The sequence below is a fragment of the Zingiber officinale genome, chromosome 2A (assembly GCF_018446385.1).
Source record: "Zingiber officinale cultivar Zhangliang chromosome 2A, Zo_v1.1, whole genome shotgun sequence".
In the NCBI taxonomy this organism is placed as follows: Eukaryota; Viridiplantae; Streptophyta; class Magnoliopsida; order Zingiberales; family Zingiberaceae; genus Zingiber; species Zingiber officinale.
The window spans coordinates 107843217-107867081 of record NC_055988.1 but is presented as its reverse complement, the minus strand read 5'-3'; the positions used below and the strand labels follow the sequence as shown (position 1 = coordinate 107867081).

At 36.5% G+C, this 23865-nt stretch overlaps 1 long non-coding RNA gene across 1 annotated transcript; it reads right to left on the bottom strand.

The window, feature by feature from the left end:
- Positions 1 to 843: 843 nt before the first annotated feature.
- LOC122041891 lies at positions 844 to 11900 on the bottom strand. Its single transcript, XR_006129117.1, has 2 exons — positions 11645 to 11900; positions 844 to 10488 (listed from the first exon to the last, which is right to left on the bottom strand). It is a non-coding gene; the product is annotated as an uncharacterized LOC122041891 (long non-coding RNA).
- Positions 11901 to 23865: the final 11965 nt, after the last annotated feature.

Below are 23865 nucleotides of genomic sequence, written 5' to 3'. Positions count from 1 at the left end.
AGTGGGGGAAAAGTGTAGGTCCCTTCCACCAACACTAGAAGAGTAAGACAGGTCATCAATCTTAACAAGATTGTTGTAAAACTATACATATAAGTCTAGATTTACTGCATGACTATAGTAAACTAGCCTATCCAACTGGTAGTAATCAATGATCTCTACGATAGGTGCACAATATATGGTGAAGAAAGACCTACTCAAACACCTAGATTTTAATGCAACATATGTATGCTTCAGAAAATCAATCTAAGTCGCTCAGAGGAAAACCTAGCATCAGTAGATGGGGTATTGCTAGGGCTAGGGGTAACATGTAGTCATTTTGATGAGCGTGCGCGACTGTCACTTGCACCAGATCAAATTAATTCATTTATGCTCAACCGAACCCCTTAACCTACACTAAGGTAGTATAATAGAGGATCGGGTCGTCTCTCCAGGGAACTAATGGTAGGACATTTGTTTTCAGACGAAATCGAATAATGGGGTTTTGTTTTGGAGTTTCTACACCTAATGCAAATAAGGAAATCCTAACTAAACAGCAAATATGAATTCACAATGCAATGTCACTCTAGACTATGAGGATCCAAGAAACATTCATAAAGAAAACAACAGTTAAACAAAGACAAATAACTAAACGACTTAACAACAATTAAACAAAATCTAATTATGCATAAAAGCTAAACTTGTACCACATTATCACCCTATGATACAAGATCAACAATTATACATAAATGAAACTAAACAGAATATGAAACTAAACAAAGTGCAATCTATCAATCTAAGAAGCAATAACAAACATAACAAACCTAACTAAGCAAGAAAGTATACATTAATCTTAAACAATTAACATGAAGGTAAACTAACAACTACGCAGCATGAATCAAAACATTAACTACAATATCCAAAATGCATAAGAACAAAGACTAACAAATCTAAACATGGAAACAAACTAAGTTAATCAACCAAACTCATTCCTCCATAATCATATACCAATTCAACTACCCTTTGCCATTACACAAAGGGCCCAGATCTGGAACGCCATCACTGGTGAACAACAAACCCATTAACTGCTCCTGATCGGTTGGAAATTGATACACAACTAAGATCGAGCTTTCTTCTTCCAGAATTGGACAGTCACTGCATTTGAGATGGAGGATCACTGCTTCCGAAATGCCGTCCACAGGTGAAGGCTCCACAACGGCACAGTGATGGATTTAGAGAGATGGAGCTCGCTGGAGAAGAAGGCACAGTCGGATTCCTCTGCTTTCGGAACATTGTCCACAGGAAGATCCGCTGAGATAGGGATGAAGAAGGAATACCTTGTCGGAGGAGAACGCTCCGCTGTCAAGAGAACCCTAGACCACCGTCGCTGTCCTCTCAAAGGAGTCCGCCGGAGCTGCTGTCGTCGCCGAGTTGAGCAGATCGGAGAAGAGGAGAATGGATATGGAGGACCAGCCGACGGCAGTGAAGTGAAGAAGAGGTGCCGTCGGTCGGAGAGAAGAAAAGAGAAGGGGGAAGGTGGCAAAGATCGCGAGCCATAGCTGCCGTGAGAAAGAGGAAAACGCGAGAAGAAGAGGTTCGGGCACTGTTCCGTGCGTGGAGAGAATTAGGGGTTTCTTAACGGGTTTTGGATCTTGGATTTTAGAGGTGATGATTTTTGGATTTGGTTGATGAGATCCGGATCCAATAAGAGAAGGAAAATTGAGTTTTTGAAATTGGGCTTGAAGAGTGGGCTTTTGGATTGGGTTTGAATTGGAGCTCCATTTCTTAGTTGAACCTTTGATGTGTTGATCTCTATGAACGGTCCAGATCTCTTTAAATCAGGATGAAGGGCTTAATCACTTGATCTGACTAAAGGGGCAGGATCTCACTGGATCTTGATCAACGATTCATATCAGCTTGATCTCCTCTAGTTGACATTCAAATCAAGCTAAATTCGATCCGATTCGATCATAATCCATGACTCTTTGAATTCACTATAAAATCATAATAAAAACATGAGATTAAATTCTACAATTTGTAGAAAATTTATAATGAAGTCCAAAAATGAATCTCTATTCACAAATCATGATATAAACACAACATTAATTATGCGAGAAGGTATACAATGCTAAGTATAAGAGCCAAAATAATACACAAAATGTCCATTATCAACTCCCCCACACTTATTCTTGGGCGTCTCGAGCAATTAACCAAAAGAAGAAAATAACAAAATGTATCCCTCTAGCAATTCTTAATCATGCTTAGAAAATAGTGAAAAGAAAATTACCTATGATTGTCCAATTCAAATGACCTAAGCATTCATGAATTCAATTCATACACTAATTAACAAGTATGATAACTTAAATCCACAATCAATAAATTGAGAATGATAACAGAATAACCTCACAAGGAAAGTGATGGTGACTCTCATCTCATATAAATGCAATAGTGCTCAAGTTACTTGTGTTTCATTCACTACCATAAGCTTGTTTATCTTCTACTCTTAACCACTATCCAAAGTATTAGAATACATAATTATGAAGTTTATAATGATGGCAAAGAAAGCATGAATCAATCAAATAAGAGTTTGTGTGTAAGAAAAGAAATAAGGAAAATAGAATTCAAAGGTATAGTGGAAGACATGGACACCAAAAGAATGCTATATAGATGAACTTCTTGATCATGCTCAACTATCTTCCTTTCTTTCTGACTTACTCTCCAATGCTCAACAATTATTTCCTAAATTCAGCTTCTTTTCAATTCATAACAGTATAATAAATTCCAGAATTTCAAAGAAGTGAGCTGATTTTGCATTTGTTGTTTTTGAATTTAGAATGACAAAGTATCTTGGTTTGAATCTTGAAGAGTCGGGTCTGTGTAGAAGTTGATGAAACTTGTTATCAATTCATTTCAGATTAGAAACAATTTGATCAAGTTATTACAACTCTTACTCAGTGGACCGAATTTAGCCTCTACACTGCTTCATCTAAGTTCCAAACTTTAATGACTGGACGTTTCTTCCCAAAATTTTTAGAATCAAGCCCTTGAATGCTCCTCCATTTATCCTGCTAGAATTTCTGGAAATAAAGGTCAAGAAGTCCATGTCAGATTTGAAACTCATAGAAGCTGGAACTCCGAATTTTTTATCATCAATTCTAACTCTGAAATCTGATCTTACTGATTTCTAATCAAGCTTTACATTAACTTCTGTATAACATCTCATTTAGCACTTAATTGGATTAGCTTCACTAACTTCATTGCCGATCAGAATCTCTTTAAGAATTGGCACACAATTTCTGCACAATGACAGTTTTCTGCAACATTGCATTTCAATTATGATTTTGTTCTTCTAAATTCATTTCCACCTACTTCCAATGATCATTAACTCATGGACATATATTTCCTTCTATCTTTCAAAATACTTCTTCTCAATTTAGCACAAATGAATCCAAATCCTACCTCTGAATCTTCATAGTTTCTATCATCTTCAGTTCTGATTTCTCTTTGGATCCAAGCCTGGTAGTTTAAGCTCTATAAATTAACTCTTTGAGTCTTCAACAAATAAAGGCGTGTATTATTATGAATTAGAAATTCAATTCAACATAAACTGGAACTATTTTTCTTAGTGAACAGATTTAGCAGGTTAAGTGTTCTGCTCTTGCTGCCTTGTCTCCATCTCTAAAGCTAATGCCCCATGATAGTCTCTGAAATTTATTTCTTCACTTATATCTAACACTTGTTTATTGATTAGCTAAGAGATGTCTTCATTTTGTGAATATCAGAGAACAATTTGATTTAGAAATTCACTAAACTGAATTTCTGGATTCTGCAATCAGTTTCATTTCTGAGCAGTGTTTACTGATCAAGCTTTTGCATTTAATCACTATAATTCTCTCATTCAACATTTACTCAATAAAGGCTTGATTTCCATTCTACTTCAACTCACAAAGATCACTCTAAAAACAATTTTGGTACTGCTTAGTGATTCAAACAGATTTGCAGAATTTTTATGTATTTCTGTTTTCATTCTTTATGCAGCTCGAAAACGATGGAGTTTACATCATAATAGCCTTTTCAATCTTTGCAAATAATCCATAGCTCTAGAATTAGATTATAAATTTTATCCAAATTAATTCCAAAACCGAAACACAACTTGCTGAAATTTCAGCTTTTTGATATGCACAGTTTCACCATTCACTTATCTTTACTTATCTTCCCCCACACTTAAAATTTTGTTCATCTCGGACACTTAACTCATCAAGAATCAACCAAAACACTTGATGAAGAAAAAACATCCAGTTTCTAAAGCCTCACACAGAGTTTCTGTGTTTATTTATCCTTTAGTTTCCAGATTCTGCTATAATGACATTTCAACAAAAATTGTCAGCGAGTGAAGCTTCGGAAGATAATTCATTTGATATTGAATCAAGAGGGCTTTGAATTCCATTCATTTTAGATTATAAACAGCAAGAAAACTTGGCACAAAACAACAAATTACTTGTGTCACAAAACTGAATTACATTGAAATCATGATTCAGCTCCACTTGCAACTGCACACTTCTCTCTTTCATTTTTTTTTTCTTTACATCTTATTTTGCACTTGACCGACCGCAAGACTTAACCTCTTTTCTTTCAAAAGCACAAAATTCAGCTCAAATTTTAACTTCCACCTGCTGCAATTACAGTCCAAAACCCAAACTGCAGAATTGATTTTTAGTTTCAGTTCCCAGCTTTGTGTTTATGTTTGCATCCAATTCTCAGTTTTAAAAAATCTTGTAAACTATAGAGAAGCAAAATCATCATTTAACAATGCTTGAACAACAGCTGAATTATAATTTTTCAGTGATCCAATAGCTCTAAACACCATGTATCACAGAACTTACAGGTTTCCAAAATCTCTATACAGCTTCCTGACTTTGTGCCAACTAGTCATCATTTAGCCACCAAAAATTCCAATTCCTTTTCACTTAGCGTTTTAAGATCCTTGTCAATTCATCCTCCAAAAATTTCCAGGTTTTAGTAACTCTAGCTTGTTATAACTCATTTTCCAAAATAGCATAGAAATGTTTCATTAGCAGAAATTTCTGCATTTCCTTCTTTTCTGATCTACTTGAAAATTCTGGCCAAACATTAAAGTTTTAACCTCCAAAAGACTATCTTCTTAACATTCAATCACAATTAGCTTGCCCTTCAATTCCTTCCAATCGAAAAGTTCATTACATACTCTAGTACATTCCTGCACATCAACTTACTGCATTTCTGCACAGCAGTCTTAAATTCCTGTCCTACATTTCAGATAATGAATTGATCAGATTCCACCATGCTTCACCTCCTAGTTACTGATATAAACACCATTCTTAACTTTCTCTATTTCAAAATTGTTGTTCTTGAACCAGCCAAACACTCACAGACCCATAAATTCAGTCCTATAAATTCTGCAATTTCTGCACAACAGCAATGTCCAATTCCAGATAAGCAACAAGCCTTAAATTCATCTCTGCATTTCACATGTATAACTACTAAACATCAACATCCAATTCAACAAGCCATAAATTTTCACTGCAGTATCCCTATAAGCTCTTTTCAGCCTCTCATTTCTGCAATTCTGTTGTACACAGAATTCAGTAACTCAATAATTATCAATTCCTAAATTTCAAAATACTTTCAGATGCTACATAAAAGATAGAATTAAGGGTTTGATTTCATTCAGCACTACAATATCCAAACTTTGAATTTTACACCTTGTTCAAAAATAGCATCACCAATTGCTCTTCTTCAATTCTGTTCAATTATTCTAGCTTCTGATTCCTCTTAAAGATCCAAGTCTTGCAGTTAAATCTCTATAGTTTTTTTCATTTAATTCTCCGTAAATAGATGCTTGACTCAATTCTATTTAGGATCAGAAACCATTTCAACAACTTAACACAGTTTCTATTAGTGAAAATATTTCAGCAATTTAGTATTTAACAATGTCTCCATCCCATTTTTGAAGATCTGGAAAGAAATACAACACCATTAAATACTGAGTGTAAGTCATCCACTAAATCCTCCACTGATTTGAAAACTAGTGATACAAAGTTGGTACACTCTTAATACAACATTTGGAACTACATTCCTGTTTTCCAACTGCTGCCTTTACTGCATTATTGAAGCTAACCCCCAACTATAACTTCTAAAATTTGTTTCTTCATCTGCCTTTAGCATTTGTTTCTTGATTAGTTAAAAGATGTCTTCAAATGTGTTGTGCAGTTAAAAACCCAACAAGTTTGTTCTTCAATACAAATTTGTTTTCCTCTTGTGCAATTAAAGCTCATTCCTTGATTAGCTAGAAAATTATTTTACTTTGTTTAATTCAGAAATCAAACAGGTTTGATCATCAAACAGCCACTTCCCTTTTCTGAATTTCTACATTTGAGTGGTTAAGTTTCCATTTCTGATTTTCTTGGACTACAGATAGAGCTTCCAGGTTTTAATCTCATCATAATATATCATTCAACTACTCAATCAAATACAACTTGCATTTAATTAATTCCTGATCAGAAACAAAATTGCAGGTTGATGCAGGTCTTGTTTAGTGGTAGTTCTCAAATTCTTCAACTTAAGACTTAAGTTTCAAAATCCGTAATTCAAGGAACCTTAGGCTTAAGACTTGCAGATTAAGGCTTAAGAGGAACAATCATTTAACACTGAATTAATAGGAGGTTGAATTTAGATTACTGCTGTTCAAAATCAGCATAAAAAATTTGGCACAATCAAGTTCTCGATTCCTGTTATCTCATTCTCTATGCAGCTTGAAAAATTCCTTAACTTGGTGAGTTCATTCTAACAAGAATGCTTCCTTGCTAACAGCTAGCCCAACAATTTTCTGAAATTAACTGAATTTTACATAAGTTCATAACTGATTTGAGGGCTTCCCATAAATTTTGGTACAAACTTGATACTAAAATTTCCACAAACAACTACACGTAATTCCAGTTTCATAATTACTGAAATTTCCAGCTTCCATTGAACTTCCTGACATATTTCATTTGATTCCAATCTCACTAACAAGTCAATTAACACACAAATCATTAGCTACTGAACTTTAATTGTTGAATCCAGTGAGTTGGTGTTGGTGTTACTGTTAAACATCAAAATTTAGTTTGAACCTCATTAGTTTCAGAATTTAATACTTGAAAGAATTTGTTTTCCTTGAATCACACATGGCTGAGAATTGAGGAGGCCAAAGTTCATTGCTGAAAACTCTGCTGGACATATTGATCAGAATGGTTTCTACTTCTCTATTTGTCTTCAAGGATATCATTTGGATTCCATCTCAGCTTAAACATCCAAACAGATTCTGAAATTCTGTGTCTTTACATCAGTTTTGATTTCTAATCTCCTTGGTACTTCAGATCAAGCTTTGATCTTTAATCCCTCTACATTGTTTCATTTAACATTGAATCAAATCTAGCTTGTCTTCATTTGGTTCAGACCAGAAAGATCAATTAAAAAGTTGACATAGTATTTGCAATTTAACAGTTTTCAGTATTCAGTTTCACAGTTCTGTTTTAGCAATTAGAATTCTGTCCAATCCAATTTCCGGAAAACATGGAATGAAAAGAACACCATATGTTACTGAAAATTCCATAGCTTCATTGTTTTTCCTCACTGTTTTGTAAGCTACTTATAACATTTTGGTACACAGTTGATAACAATCTAAAACTGAATTCTGATTTTCAGTTTCTCACTTCACTGTTTTAAGCAACATGATTCTTCAAGATTTTGTAAAATCCAATTTGAAAAAGGCATGGAATGAAATGAGAAACCATTTGTTAGATAGAGTGCAGGATCTTCACTAAATTTCTCACTATTTTGAAAGCTGGTGATAAAAGATTGATACCCACTTGATATAACTCTCAAACTGAATTCTCTTGAAGCTTTAATCTCAATAGACCATCCCATTTAACATTCAATCCAATCTAGCATGCCTTCAATTCTACATAGATTCTGAACAGAGCTGATAAAGAGTTGGTTCTGATTCTACACAGTGAAGAATTTCTGGTTTATTTCAGATATGTTATTTCTGTTTTGTATCCCTTCCAGCCTCAACACTTAAACTTCCAAAATCTTTTCTTCATTTGCAACTTGTAGCTATGTCTAGGTTAGCTGGGGCATTGTCTCATTTCGAATGAATAGAAAATACAAACAACTTCCAATTCAATCAGCACTCTTTTGTAATTTCTGCACAGCAACTATTGGATAACATACATCAGCTTCCAACAAATTCATATCCATCAATTTGAGAGTTTCCTAAAAATCACAAATCACTACCATCCAAAATATAAAAGACATTGGAAATAAATGAACTCCATTTGTTACTAAAAAATATACAATATTAATTCATCAAGATCAAAACTAAAATGCCTTTCATCATCTCAAATTTGCCAAGTTCAGAGTAACTTCCTTACCCAAAAGAATTTTGGCAGATTTTGCATTTCAGGACCAGAGAAATTATAATTTCAATCATGCAACACCAAGTAGAAATGAAACCCTATGCATTGAAACTTTGTGATTCCATTCTTATTTGCAATTCCACTTCCTTCGATTGTACTTAGCATAAGTTCTTTCCTAGCTCAGTTAACTTCCCAATCTGGATTTGTTTGACTGCAATTTCAGTAACTTATAGGTCTTGTCAAATTCTGAACATAACAAATTCTGTAGTAACTTCAAGTAAAACATCTACATTTCTGAATCCTTCAAATTTTGATATGCATTTCGAGTAGTACAACCCTCAAGCTAATGTGAAGATAGCCCAACACCGTCTAAGCAAGATACCACAATTAACTTTTTGCCTTGTGCAAGTTTCAGAAATTAATTTCAGAATTTGAACTCTTGAAGTCTGGAACTTCATTCATTGCTTCAACTTAATGTTTAAGAATCGAGTTCAAATCTCTCTTAATTCATCACTTCCTCATTGTAAAGAATTTAAGCTGCCAGAAAGTTCAGGAATTCAAAAATTTGATTCGAAGTTCACTTTTTCAACAGTAGCATATTCAACTTGCTGGATTGAATTTCAACATTTGAGAGTCAAAATCAAGCTAAATTTCTCAATTCTAAACAAATTTGCTGTGCACAGATTAAGCCTCCACTCCATAGTTACAATTCCTAAATTTCAAAACAATTCTAGCTTGCATCTTAAAGAATTCAGCTCAGGGTATGGCTTCATTTGGCAGTGCAATATTAAAAGTTAGGATTTTAAACCTTGCTGTTCAAAAACAGTATCACCAATTGACACAAATAACTCATACAATAACAATTCTGATTTCCAAAATTTGAGCTGATTTCTTAAATCCATTGCTTAAACCTTCTTCATTTCAAGTAAAATAATCAATAGGTTGTTTCATAGAATATAGATCTGTTAAATGAAGAATTATCTTGCAATTGATAGAACACCATTCAGCCTTAAAATAGCAATCTATTTCCTTGAAAATAAGAAACTATTAATCTTGGCTCATTGCACTTCCAAAATTTTCATCCAAATTGTAACATGTGTCATTCAAGTCCCCAAGGTTATGATTCAATCTCAACTCAATCAAATAGCATTTATGCTCTTCAAATAACTCCAATAGCACCAAGAACATAATGTTCAACTTCGGAAATCACTCATCAAAAACTGAAATGAATCTTATCATTAGAAATGTTAATCCAAAGATATACTCCTCCCCCACACTCAAAATTTTATCCATCTTGGCCAAATAATTCATCATATAACAAACAAGGTATCCACATCGGAGAGATTAAGAAATGAGAAAAGATAAAATGATATGATGATTCACAAGAAAATAAGCAAGAAATTGTATGGAAGATTAGAGAATTAGATTAACTTTCATAAGAATGACTCAATCCATGAAAATGTGGTTTGAAAGAATCAAAGCAAGTTCTAGAGTGACACTAACACAAGTGCATCTCAAATAATGCTTAATCCTCACTAGGTATTCAAATTATCATCTCAATTTATCAATCTAGATTCCATCACTAAGTATCAAACTCATGTAATCCAAGAATCCAATCATGACTATGAATTCCAAAACTTAACAATCAAATTTAACTAGCTTTCAAAAATCTCTAAAATGATATCGAGAAATGCCAAGGGATTCATTTTATTTCCGAAAACCAAAACTTCTTTGCGGAAATGAAATGTTCAACCATAAAAAATGATATCTACAATAAAGGATTTATTTCCAAAAACCGAAATCATACTCTATGAAAGTTCATGTAAGTAAATGAATTATTCATGCAACCAAGTAAAGGAATGATATCTACAATGACAAATTTAAGGTGAAATGAATCAAACTCCCCTGAATTTCTGGTGGGCGAATATGGTTCAGTAATAAGAGCCAGCATGGAAGTGGAATAGACCAAATAGAAGTAAGCCTCTTCTTAATGTTATCATTATCGTCAAGTTCAGCTCCCTCCATCATCAAAGCCTCAAATGGATCCATGGCTATTGGATACATATCCTGATCTTACCTGAAACAAAAATCAAACAAAATCACCAGACACGGGAAGCTCAAAATACTGAACACATGGATATATCAAACAAATAAGTATTAAGGCACCAATCAAAATAGTAAAACAATCCTAAAATCACCAAACACCCTATAGTTCCCCGGCAATGGCGCCAAAATTTGATGTCGTGCGCGACTGTCACTTGCGCAGGATCAAATTAATTCATTTATACTCAACCGAACCCCTTAACCTACACTAAGGTAGTATAGTAGAGGATTGGGTCGTCTCTCCAGGGAACTAATGGCAGGACATTTGTTTTCAGACGAAATCGAATAATGGTTTTGTTTTAGAATTTCTACACCTAATGCAAATAAGGAAATCCTAACTAAACAGCAAATATGAACTCACAATGCAATGTCACTGTACACTATGAGGATCCAAGAAACATTCATAAAGAAAGCAACAGTTAAACAAAGACAAATAACTAAACGACTTAACAACAATTAAACAAAATCTAATTATGCATAAAAGCTAAACTTGTACCACATTGTCACCCTATGATACAAGATCAACAATCATACATAAATGGAACTAAACAGAATATGAAACTAAACAAAGTGCAATCTATCAATCTAAGAAGCAATAACAAACATAACAACCTAATTAAGCAAGAAAGTAAACTACATTAAAACCTTAAACAATTAACATGAAGGTAAACTAACAACTCCGCAGCATGAATCAAAACATTAACTACAATATCCAAAATGCATAAGAACAAAGACTAACAAATCTAAACAGGGAAACAAACTAAGTTAATCAACTAAATCCATTCCTTGACAATCATACACCAATTCAACTACCCTTTGCCGTCACACAAAGGGCCCAGATCTGGAACGCCATCACTGGTGAACAACAAACACAACGACTGCTCCTTATCGGCTGGAAATTGATACACAACTGAGATTGAGCTTTCTTCTTCCATAATTGGACAGTCACTGCATCTGAGATGGAGGAAGACTGCTTCTGGAACGCTGTCCACAGATGAAGGCTCCACAACGGCACAGTGATGGATTTAGAGAGATGGAACTCGCCGGAGAAGAAGGCACAGTCGGATTCCTCTGCTTTCGGAACGCCGTCCACAGGAAGATACGCTGTGATAGGGATAAAGAAGGAATACCTTGCCGGAGGAGAACGCTCCGCCGTCAAGAGAACCCTAGACCACCGTCGCTGTCCGCTCAAAGGAGTCCGCCGGAGCTGCTGTCGTCGCCGAGTTGAGCAGATCGGAGAAGAGGAGAATGGATGTGGAGGACCGGCCGGCGGCAGTGAAGAGAAGAAGAGGTTCCGCCGGCCGGAGAGAAGAAAAGAGAAGGGGGAAGGTGGCGAAGATCGCGAGCCCTAGCTGCCGCGAGAAAGGGAAAACGCGAGAAGAAGAGGTTCGGGCACTGTTCCATGCGTGGAGAGAATAAGGGTTTCTTAACGGGTTTTGGATCTTGGATTTTGGAGGTGAGAATTTTTAGATTTGGTTGATGGAATCCGGATCCAATAAGAGAAGGAAAATTGAGTTTTTTAAATTGGATTTGAAGAGTGGGTTTTTGGATTGAGTTTAAATTGGAGCTCAATTTCTTGGTTGAACCTTTGATGTCTTGATCTCTATGAACGGTCTAGATCGCTTTAAATTAGAATGAAGGGATGGATCACTTGATCTTACTGAAGGGGCAGGATCTCAATAGATCTTGATCAACGGTTCATATTAAATCAGCTTGATCTCCTCCATCCAAATCAAGCTAAATTTGATCTGGTTCGATCCTAATCCATGGCTTTTGAATTCCCTACAAAATCATAATAAAAACATGAGATTAAATTCTATAATTTGTAGAAAATTTATAATCAAGTCAAAAATGAGTCCCTATTCGTAAATCATGATATAAACACAACATTAAATATGCGAGAAGATATAAAATGCTAAGTATAAGAGTCAAAATAATACACAAAATACCCATTATCACATTTTCTAAAAGCATATAAGTACAGATTGACAAAGAAAATACACACTTAACTAAATATTAACTAGATAAATTGAGTTAAGGTACACCTAGGAGACATTTTTTAGGAAAGATTTGAAAAATCACGGGAGAGAGCTACTGGAAGGCACCTTGAACGTGGATGAATTTGTGAATAGAGCAATGCTTTGTTCGCTGGAAAAGGCCTGGTCAAAGGCGCCTTCAATCTTGATGGAAGACACCTTCCATGTGCTGCGGAAGGCACCTTCAACTGATCGAAGGCGCCTTTGGTTAATTAGGGGTGGGATTTTTCTTGCCTTTCTGAAGGCACCTCTGATGGTCTCGGAGGAGCCTTCTGTAAGCGACCTTTTTTTTAATTTTTTTTTTTAATTTAAGTTTTAATTTTAAGTTTAAGTTTTCAATTTTAAGTTTGATTTTAAGTTTTATTTTAATTGTTAATTTTAAGTTTAATTTAATTTTGTTTTAATTTAATTTAATTTATTTTAAGTTAATTTTAATTTAATTTATTTTACTTTAGTTTAGTTTATTTTATTTTAAGTTAATTTAATTTAATTTTATTTTAATTTTATTTTAAGCTAATTTCAATTTAATTTAATTTAATTTTAAGTTAATTTCAATTTAATTTAATTTAATTTTTTTGATTTTGAATTAAATTCTTAGTTATCTCATCCGATATATATTTTTAATCAGGGATCCTATAATGTTGTGAGATGAATTAGGTTGAATTTTAGGGTTGGGTTTAACTTTGTGTTAGATTCAAGTTTAACTTTGAATTTAACAAATAAACATTATTTGGATAAAATTCTTAGCTATAGTGGGTCGCCTAGACATCATTAGAGTAATCATGCCTTCAAAATTTTCCAAATAGTTATATCCACTGAACTTAATAACAAAACTCTGGTCTAACTAGTTAGAATTTATAAGAGGTAACTTCAATTAGTTCCACTAAGCCAAATGCACTAGGTTGAAGTCATATCTTCCTAGATATGCATAGACAGAGTTTCCTTAACCTACTATCATCTAAAATTTCACCAATACCGTTGATCAAGTTAAACTTCTGTCCCTTTTTAACTAATCATAATTACCCAGCCGGGTAAACTATTATTTTGGAGGTGCCAGCTAATTTGGAGTTTCCCCCTAAATTATTGATCTTTTCAGTTTAGGTTTTGGGTCGATTACTTTTATAATTATAGTGGACTTAATGATAATTTAAGTTATTTGATTTGAATTTATTTTGTCTATTTGAGTTTGACTTTATTTTACCTTTTAGATTTATGTTTGATTTATTTAATTTTATTTTAGAATTTAGCTTTGAAGCTTTATTTTAGTTTGGTTTTGAATTTATAGTTTTAGTTGGATTTGATTTTAGATAGTGAATTTCATTTTTAGGTACATAAAATTGATTGAGTTCTACTTGTATGGTTAGACGGCTTTCGGAACCAAGGCTTTAGCTAGTATCTTATTTTTATCTATAAGTGATATAAAGGTTTTGTTAGTCGAGCTGGATTTATATCTGAGACCGGACTTGTTGTATATAACTCTTTGTGATCCAAGTATCATGTCAAAGTACTTGGATCTAGTTGTAAATTTTTCTAGTAGTTCTTTTAGTTCAAGTATTTCGCCTTTCAATCTGGAATTATCCTCCTCAAGTTTTGCAACTCGAATCAAGGTTTTAAGTTGAATTGGCTTAACTATTGAGTTTGAGTTCAGTTGATCATTAAGTAATTTATTTTGTAGATTTAGTTTGTTTATTTTATTTTCAGACATAGTTAATGTAACGCCCAGGCCCGGGCGAGCCCCACCCGGACGGGCCCCACCCGGACTGAACCAGGAACGCCACCAGAATTGCCCATCGGGTTGACGACTAGCTTCACTGACCACCGGTGGTTCTTTCAGCGTGCTTTGTCCTCACTCACATGAACCTTGGAAAACTTCCCAGGAGGTCACCCATCCTCAGATTTCTCCAAGCCAAGCACGCTTAACTTTAGAGTTCTTAAGTTTGGATTTCCGAAAAGGAAGGTACGCCTTGGTGATATGGATAATATCATCTAACCTTTTAAGTCATACTTAACCAAAATCTCAGAACCGGGGTATTACAATCACCCCCACTTAAAGACACAACATCCTCGTTGTGTAACCACGAATCACAACACAGACAAATCCCAAAATCTCCCTCGCTAGGTGGTGCCCTAGATGCTCCTGCCACAGGCGCACTCACGGTCGCAAGGTCGCTCTGATACCATCTGTAACACCCCGGCCCAGGCGGGCCCCACCCGGACTGAACCGGGAACGCCACCAGAATTGCCCATCGGGTTGACGACTAGCTCCACAGACCACCGGAGGTCCTTTGGCGTGCTTTGTCCTCACTCACATGAACCCTGGAAAACTTCCCAAGAGGTCAACCATCCTCAGATTTCTCCAAGTCAAGCACGCTTAACTTTGGAGTTCTTAAGTTTGGGCTTCCGAAAAGGATGGTGCACCTTGGTGATGTGGATAATACCATCTAACCTTTTAAGCCATACTTAACCAAAATCTCATAACCGGGGTATTACAATTAATTTTTTATTTAAACATGCTATTATTTTAGAAAACTTTTTGCTTAAAGTAAATTGTACCTTATCGAAACCTTCGGAAATGAGTGCAGACTCGTGGCTCGATTCAGATTTGGACCCGTCTTCTAAGTCGCTTTTCGATTCTGGTCCGTAAGCCATTAGCGCGAGGTAGTCAGTGTGCTTCGGTTCATCTCCATCTGATTCCTTCGCGGATGATACGTCCCAAGTTGCCTTGAAGGCTTTCTTTTTATTCAAATTCGGGTAGTCGTTCTTGTAGTGTCCCTTTCTGTTGCATCCAAAGTATGTGACGCTCATCTTGTTATTGCTAGAGTTTGAAGTTGAGTTGATCTTCTGCAGGTCCCTTTTTGTGAAATTCTTCTTTCTCTTAGTGAACATCTTCATTACCAGGTTCACTAGGTATTCTTCATCGTCTGAGTTTTTGGTCAGACTCAACTTCAGGTTCTGGTCTTTTCTTTTGATGTTCCTACAATAAAAGCAACACCTTTCTCAGGTTTGGCGTTAGTATGTTTGTGTAGATCCAATTCACAAAAAAATTCATCTAACTTTAACTTGGATAAGTTTCTCGAAATCTTATAGGCATCCATGATGGATGCCCACAGTGCATTTCGAGGAAATAGGTTTAGCGCATACCTTATAAGATTCCGGTTCTCCATCTGGTGGTCGATTGTGTGAAGTTCGTTGATGATATCTTTTATCCTCACATGCAGCTGACTAGCAATCTCACCTTCTTGTATCTTTACATTAAATAATTTATTTAAATAGAGATCTCTTATTGTTACCTTTGTATCGTTGGTTCCCTCGTGAAGTTCTATGAGCTTTGTCCCATAGCTCCTTGGCATATTCGTGTGGGCTGACGTGGTTCAGCTTCTCCTTTGTTAACCCACACTGGATTGTGTTGAGGACCTTGAAATCAATCTGGGTTTTCTTCTTCATTTCTGGATTCTAATTTTCTGGGTCTATTGGAATTCCGGCGTTGTCAATTGGTGCCTTGTACCCTTTGGTGACGTTGAACCATTAGTCGAAGTCAGTTTTCAGGTACACCTCCATCCGCTTCTTCCAGTATGGAAAATCATCTCCACTGAAGAGTGAGGGGCGAACGATGTTGTACCCTTTGTTTTGGGCCATTTTAGAGCTGTAGATGGAAAACTAAAGAAATGACTAAGACTAGGTCTTAGATTAGTAGAGTTTGAGAAGAAGAATAAGAAATTTCAAAGGACTCGAGTGGTGTCACACCAACTTTTGTAAGTACCCCATAGTAGTTTTGATGTAATCAACCAAATACAGTTAGGTCCTGTTGGTATTTAACCCCTATGTCTAAGTGTGCAGAAACTTAGGAGCATAGGAAGTCGAGCGAAAAATGTAGCTAGCGAGAAGGACGACACGGGAGAGAGCTGACGGGCTTGATGCATCTGAGGTACGAGATGCTGTGGAAGAGTACAAGGGCAGACGAGAAGCCGGAGCGGAAGTTTGTCCGAAGGTCGGAAGTTGGGTTCGGGTGAGTCTTATTCCAGATAGCCGAGATTACCCAAGTGGAGCAAGAACCGCAGCAGAAGATCCGGACTCAAGCGAGCGGAAACGGAGCTAGAACCGAGACCAAACAAGTTAACATGAGGTTAACTTTAGTCCGAGCGCTCGGAACCCTTTCGAACGCTTGGAGCAGGTTTTTATCTAGAACGCGACGTGGCGCGTTCTGTTGCGATGGGGATAAAATTTTATCTCCCCTAGGTGCCTGTAACCCTTCTAGGCGCCCGATAGCCTTGGTCCCAGAAGCTAAAATAGAACACTTGTAATCATTTCTCTTTCATTTAACTTTCTTATCTAGTGTGTTAATGGTTGTAAAGAGGCTTCTTCGCCTAAAGAAGAGTTTAGTGTGCTTTCAACCTCCCCAGTTATAATCAAGTAAATTTTGTTGTATCTCTTCCTTTATTTAATTAGTCTCTTATTTTTTTATGCAAGTATTAGATTTATTAAAGCTTTAAAAGTTCAAGAAAGGTATTTTTGTGCTTTTATTGTGCAAGTCATTCACTCCCCTCTAACCAGTTGCCAAAGGGACCAATAAGTGGTATCCGAACCCAACAACTCCAGGAGGACTAACTGTTGAATGAAGTACATGAGATGGTCGGACCTAGCATCTACCCACCAAAGTTTAAGGGTAAATTCATGAGCTGGAAGAAAAGGATGGAGGTATTCTTTTAAACAAATTTCGATTTACTTTTAATAATGAAATTTAGTTTTGGAGCACCTAAGAATAAAGAAGAATACCAATGGATAAAGAAGGAGCAGACCGACTTCGTGGCAAAAGGCAAAGCAGAGTTCCATCTACTAAGCGTCTTACTGCCACAAGAAGTCAACCAGATCGAAGCCTACGAGTCAGCAAAGGAGCACTGGGAGAAATTCTTGGAACTACACGAAGGGACCTCGGAGGTGAAACTCGTGAGACGGGGTCTCCTAAGGAACCAGATCAACAACATCAAATTAGAAGAAGGAGAAACTGTTAAATATCTTCACTCATGAATAAAGGAACTCATCACCGAACTCACGAATGTCGGAGAAAAGGTAAGCAATCGAGATTCGCTAAGGTACGCGCTTAATGCATTTCCTAGGACTACTGAATGAGTATCATTAATAGATACTTACTATATATCTAAGGATTTAGAATCAAGTAATTTAGAAGAATTATTTTCAACATTTGAAGTCCATGAAACAAGATGTGTAGATCTGAAGAAGGAGCCAAAGCACAACATTGCTTTAAAGGCAAAAATGGACGAATGAGATTCTGAATCTTCTCTCGATGACGACAAAACGACAATGATGGTAAGAAAATTTAAAAAGTTATTTAAAACTAATAAATTTAATCACGTGTAGGGTAATAAAAGGAAAAGAAAGATAAGATACTACCACTGTAATGAAGAAGGGCACGTGAAAGACAACTGCCCTAAATTAAAGAACAAGAAGTCAACCCAGACCAAGTATAATCTAAAAGTGGCGTGGGACAAAACGTTGTTCGAATTGGAGACAGAAGCCTCGTCAGACTTACACTAGTGGCAAGTCACCAAGAAGACGAAGACGAAGCAAGCTCGTCCGAAATGAGCATCGAGAACATCGATAAAGGGGAGTGACATCAGAAGAAAGTAGCATTTCAGGGGGAGCTTCAAATTACGAGATCGACAAGGTAAGTCAGGTACGGTCTCTTCCTCCTGACAAGTTATTTCAGTTTATAAAAATATTATCGAAAAATTGCTATAAGTTAGAAAAAAATAAGGAATTAAAATCAACCTTAGCTAGTTCTTGTCGATTAGAAGACTTCGATAAAGTAAAAATAGAAAATGATAAATTGAAAACAGAAATAGAATATTTGAAAAATCATGCATGTTCAAATAATCAAAATATTAGGAGATATAATAGTTTAAACTGATATTTTAAATACCATAAGAGTCAAATTAGAAAAATGTCATAGAAATACATTCCTAAGACATTTCTGATTAATCCTATAAGAAGGAACCTATTTTGGGTTTCAAAATCATATTTAAATTAATTATTTTTTTCACTTTCAGGTAGAAAGTTAAATATTTTTAAAAGACTTTGTCTAGAAAGTGATTGTTGCTCTACTATCCAAAAAGATCTAGTGTCTCGTCATAGCTTGGAAGTCAATTATTAAAATAAGTATTTAATTGATTAACTGCTAAGCAATTAATTGTTATAAAAATACTTTAAATTGTTTGTCAAAAATTTGTTAGAAATTATTTAAAAGTTAATTTTTTTGAGAACTTTATCACTTAACTATAAGAAAATTTTCAAATGTTAAAATTTTCTAAAAGTTTAATTTTTAATTTCAACTTTATATGATTTTTTTGCCTTAAATATGTTAAAAAAATTTCGAAGCTTAAACTTTAATATTTTTTTAATTGCCCCTTAGACTTTTTATTGTTGTTAAGTAGAATTTTTTAATGTACCCCATTTTTAATATGATCAAAAGGGGGAGTAGTAAAGATTAAGTATAGGGGGAGGGTAGCAAAATTTTTAATTTTTGTACTTGAAAAATTTTTATACTTGCAAAAATCTTATTTTATAATTGTTTTTTTTGTGGTTTTACCCTAACTTAACTTGGAGTTTGCTCACATAAAAAATGGGGAGATTATAAGTACCCCATGGTAGTTTTGATGTAATCAACTAAGTAAAGTTAGGTCCTGTCGGTATTTAACCCCTGTGTCTAAGTGTGCAGAAACATAGAAGTACAGGAAGTCGAGCGAAAGACACACCTAATGAGAAGGACGACACGGGAGAGAGCCGACGGGCTCGGTGCGTCTAAGGTACGATGTACTGTGGAAGAGTACACGGGCAGACTAGAAGGAGGCGTGCGACGTTTCTAAGGGACGAGAAGCCGGAGCGGAAGTTTGCTCGAAGGTCGGAAGTTGGGTTCGGGTGAGCTCTATTCCAGATAGCCGAGATTACCTAAGTGGAGCCGGAGCTGGAGCAGAACACTCAAACCCAAGCGAGCGGAGATGGAGCTAGAACCTGGACGGAACAAGTTAACATGAGGTTAACTTTGGTCTGGGAGCTTGGAACCCTTTCGGGCGCTCGGAGCAGGTTTTTATTAGGAACGCGACGTGACGTATTCCGTTGCGATGGAGATAAAAGTTTATCCCCCCAGGCGCCTGGAACCCTTCAGACACCCTGACCAGGGCTATAAATACAACCCTGGTCCCAGAAACTAAGATAGAATACTTGTAATCATTTCTCTTTCATTTAGCTTTCTGATCTAGTGTGTTAATTACTGTAAAGTGGCTTCTCCGTCTGAAGGAGAGTTTAGTGTACTTTCAACCTCCTTGGATTAACAACTGTTGAATCAAGAAGAACGCTAGAGGGGGGGGGGGGGGGGGGCGGGGGAATAGCGATAGTTGAAAAATCGTTATCGAGTCAAAGTATGCAGCGAAAAATAATAAGGAAAACAACTCTAACACACCAAGCTTTACTTGATTCGGAGCCTTCGTCTACTCCTACTCCAATGCCTGCATGTGAGAGTACTTTCGTTGGGCAATTTACTAATAGTTCACAAAAGAGTTACACAATAAGTACAAGAACTATAAAATAAAGTTACCGACAACAAGGAAAATAAAAACTGAGTCATAGGTTATAAGAGAAGCTTCATAACATTGTAGGAGCGTCTTTGGAGCAGTGCGCAAGAAAAGCAGTTGTAGAGAGAGATTGTTCTTTTTGCTCCTGGTGGAAGACTGCTTATATAGGCAATTCCGGGCGCCTAGACCATGACATTATCCATCCAATCAATGCACCCCAAGCTGGCGACAAGATTGATTTTGGAAATTTTCGGACGCTTGTATCACTTCCGGGTGCCCAGACCACCCCGGGCGCTCGGACCAACTTTTCCAGTAGCCTTTATTTCCTGTAATTTCCTGCAAAGTGAAGGTAGTCCTAGACAATAAAACTTATATTACCCTACAAAACAAGTGTTAACACAATTATAGCCCAGAGTACTATTAGATTATGTCTCCTTGAGACCAGAATCTAGTCAAAATCTCAACTTAGATTTCCCAAATGAATCTAAGTTGGATCGATGCCTACTGTTCTCTCAAATAGGGAATGCGTCCTCACCAAGTCACTCTCTTCCAGTGACTTACCTTAACTTACCGCTTTCCCAGACATCCGGTCAGCCCGTCGACCTGTCTGGACTTTATGCCAGCTATCCGGTTAGCCCGTTGACCAAGCTAGACTTCGTGCCAGATATCCGGTCAGCCCATCGACCTATCTGGACTTCGTACCAGCTATCTAGTCAACCTAGCTGGATTTCTTACCAGATATCCAGTCAGCCCGCTAACCTATCTGGACTTCTCCCGTACACTTAGTGAAATCATTAGATCACATTAAACCTAACTTACTTTGTCATTCATGAAAACCTGAGTTAGACCGTTAGTGCAACCTGCACCAACAATCTCTCCCTTTTTGATGCAATGACAACCTTATTGGTGCAATATCCCTTGGGTCAGGTTGACCAGGTTGACTAAGCTTGAGTTGGCTCAAGTTTGAGTCTTGTTGTTTAGGTTTCGATATTTGACAATACATGGAGACTGATAATACGTGGAAATTACAGGTGCAATCATTTGATTGGGGAGATTGCTAGAGAAATTCTCCTCTAGTTAGGATTTGACTAGATTGGTGTGAAGAAGAGTCAAGTATGTCAAAATTGACCGGATACTTGACTGGAAGTCCTAGTGAGTAAAGTTAGGCAGTTGGGAGATCCTGGTGAGTGAAGTCTGGTGAAAAACCTAGTGAGTGAAGCTAGGCAGAAAGGAAATCCTGGTGAGTGAAGCCAAGTGAAAATCCTAGTGAGTGAAGTTAGGTGAAAGTCCTGGTGAGTGAAACCAGACAGATGGGAAGTCCTAGTGAGTGAAGCTAGGTAGAAGTTAAAGTCCAGGTGAGTGAAGCCAGACATGGGAAAATCTAGGTGGTTCAAGGCTGATTGGACACCTGGTGTTGGTAAGTCCAAGTGGGTCAAGGTTGAATGGACACTTGGCACGAGGAGAAAAAGTCTAAATGGCTCAAAGGGATTGACCAGACACTTGGTGAGGAAGTCCTAGCAGGTCAAGGGTGACCGGATGCTAGGCATGATGTCACAACAGGTCATGGTTGACTGAGTGTTAATTTTAGGGACTTTGGAGTTGATTTGGCAAGGTCTCTAATGGACCAATCGATCAACCGATCGATTGAGTCACGCCCAATCGATCGGCTGATCGATTAGATGAGTGTCGCGATAAATCTTTCTCCCAATCTATCAGTGGATCGATTGGAAAGCTTGGGAAGCCGTCGTCATTGTAGAGTAGCCCTCCCAATCGATCAGTCGATCGATTGGGAGCCTCCAATCGATCAGGTGATCGATTGGGAGGTTGGAAATCGTGAGAGAAGCTTTGAATCAATTGGTGTAACGACCACCCTTCTTACTACTACTACTATTCTCTAAAGGTGGACGCTACTTGACTACTAACTCTACTTAACCGGTATGATTAAAAATCACATAGAAACTCTACCGAAAAATTTCGGCAGAGTCTCCCCTGTACCGGTGACCCCAAACTGGGATACATAACATGTATACTCAGCCACAGGCGGCTGGAACATATAATTTCACAACCACGCAGTATAACAGCACAATAAAAATATGAAACTACTCTAGCAATGGCAAACAACCATATCACTCCAACAATAGGAGGTATCAAACTACAATGCGGAAATAAACTCAATTACAATCTCAACTTCATAATAACATAAACTAAAACTCTAAACAGGTAGGTCCTGAAAATTCACTAGCGAACTCTGGATCTCTCCATAGTCCTGGCATCACACACACTGTCACAGCATCTCCTTGTCGCCTTCCTTCTTATACTTTTCCTTTTCCTTTATCTGCAGTAGGAGGAAAATAGTATCTATAAGCTAAAAGCTTAGTGAGCGCTATCCTACTCACAAAATCTCGATATGCATGTATATAAATAAAAACATGCTAAAACTGAATGCTAACATGTAAAGCTACTCATGCTCATAAATAGACAAGAAATCAACTAACTGAAATACTAAACATGTATAGCTAATCATGCTCATAAATAGCAAAGAAATCATGCTAACTGAAATACTAAACATGTATAGCTAATCATGCTCATAAATAGCAATAAAGGAAACATACTAACTGAATTACTAAACATGTATAGCTAATCATGGAACTATCATGTGTATCAACAGGAAACTGAACTAATACATAAGTTGAACTAATTAATGCTAAACTGAGTCTAACTTGTATTCACATAACTAATTTGTGAAGTTTTGAAAACTATTTACATAATAGATTAAAATAATAATCATGCTGCTGATGGGCCCGGCAACTGTACTTGCTGTGCGCGCATCCCTAACTAAACCCGGGATTGCAAGTTCCGAGTCTAGTAGGGTTTACTAGGTTATCTAAACCTAGGGACGACTGTGGGAGCCCAACCCAATGGATATCTAATCCAGTACAGTGCCTTTGCTGAAAATAAAATACTGATTTCATAGCTAATTTTCTTATCTTGCTTTAACTAGGTTATCTGAACCTAGAACTAGGTTATCTGAACCTAGAGGCGACTGTGGGAGCCCACCCATTGGACCGTAGTCCCATATAAGCTGAAGCAAGACTAAATAAGTGATTTTAAATGCTTCTACTGCATTAACTAAGCTATTAAAATGCCTACTGTAGCATTATATTGAGCTAAGCATTTTATCAAGCACTTGGTGTGCTCTAGAACACACCCTACGTACTGGAAATTCTGTATACAAGCTTAAACTAAATGTAAAACTGTAAATAACTAAAGGCTGAAAACTAAATCTGCATGCTTAAAATAGAACTGCTCATGTTATTCCAATAGCAATTAGGAAACTAGAACAACTTAAGCATGCTGTGAAAGTAAAACAAATTCAACTACTAGGCATGCAATAGAATCTAGAAAATAAAGGAATCGTTGCTGCATGGAATTAACAGAATATCATGCTTCATCAGGAAATACTAAACAGCAATGAAAGGAACTCAAACTAAGTTCTGCATTTGCTAATAAAAGCATGCTTATTCATATCCAGCAAATAGCACAAAACAAAACTAATACATGCTGGAATTAAAACCTTTATAATGCTTGTTTCAATGATATAAATGAAATATCAATCTGCACATGTACAAGACTAAATTCAGGACATGCATGCTATAACAGAACACAAGCATCAAGCAAATGAATACCTTTAAGCATGCTATAACAGAACATAAGCATCAAGCAAATAGG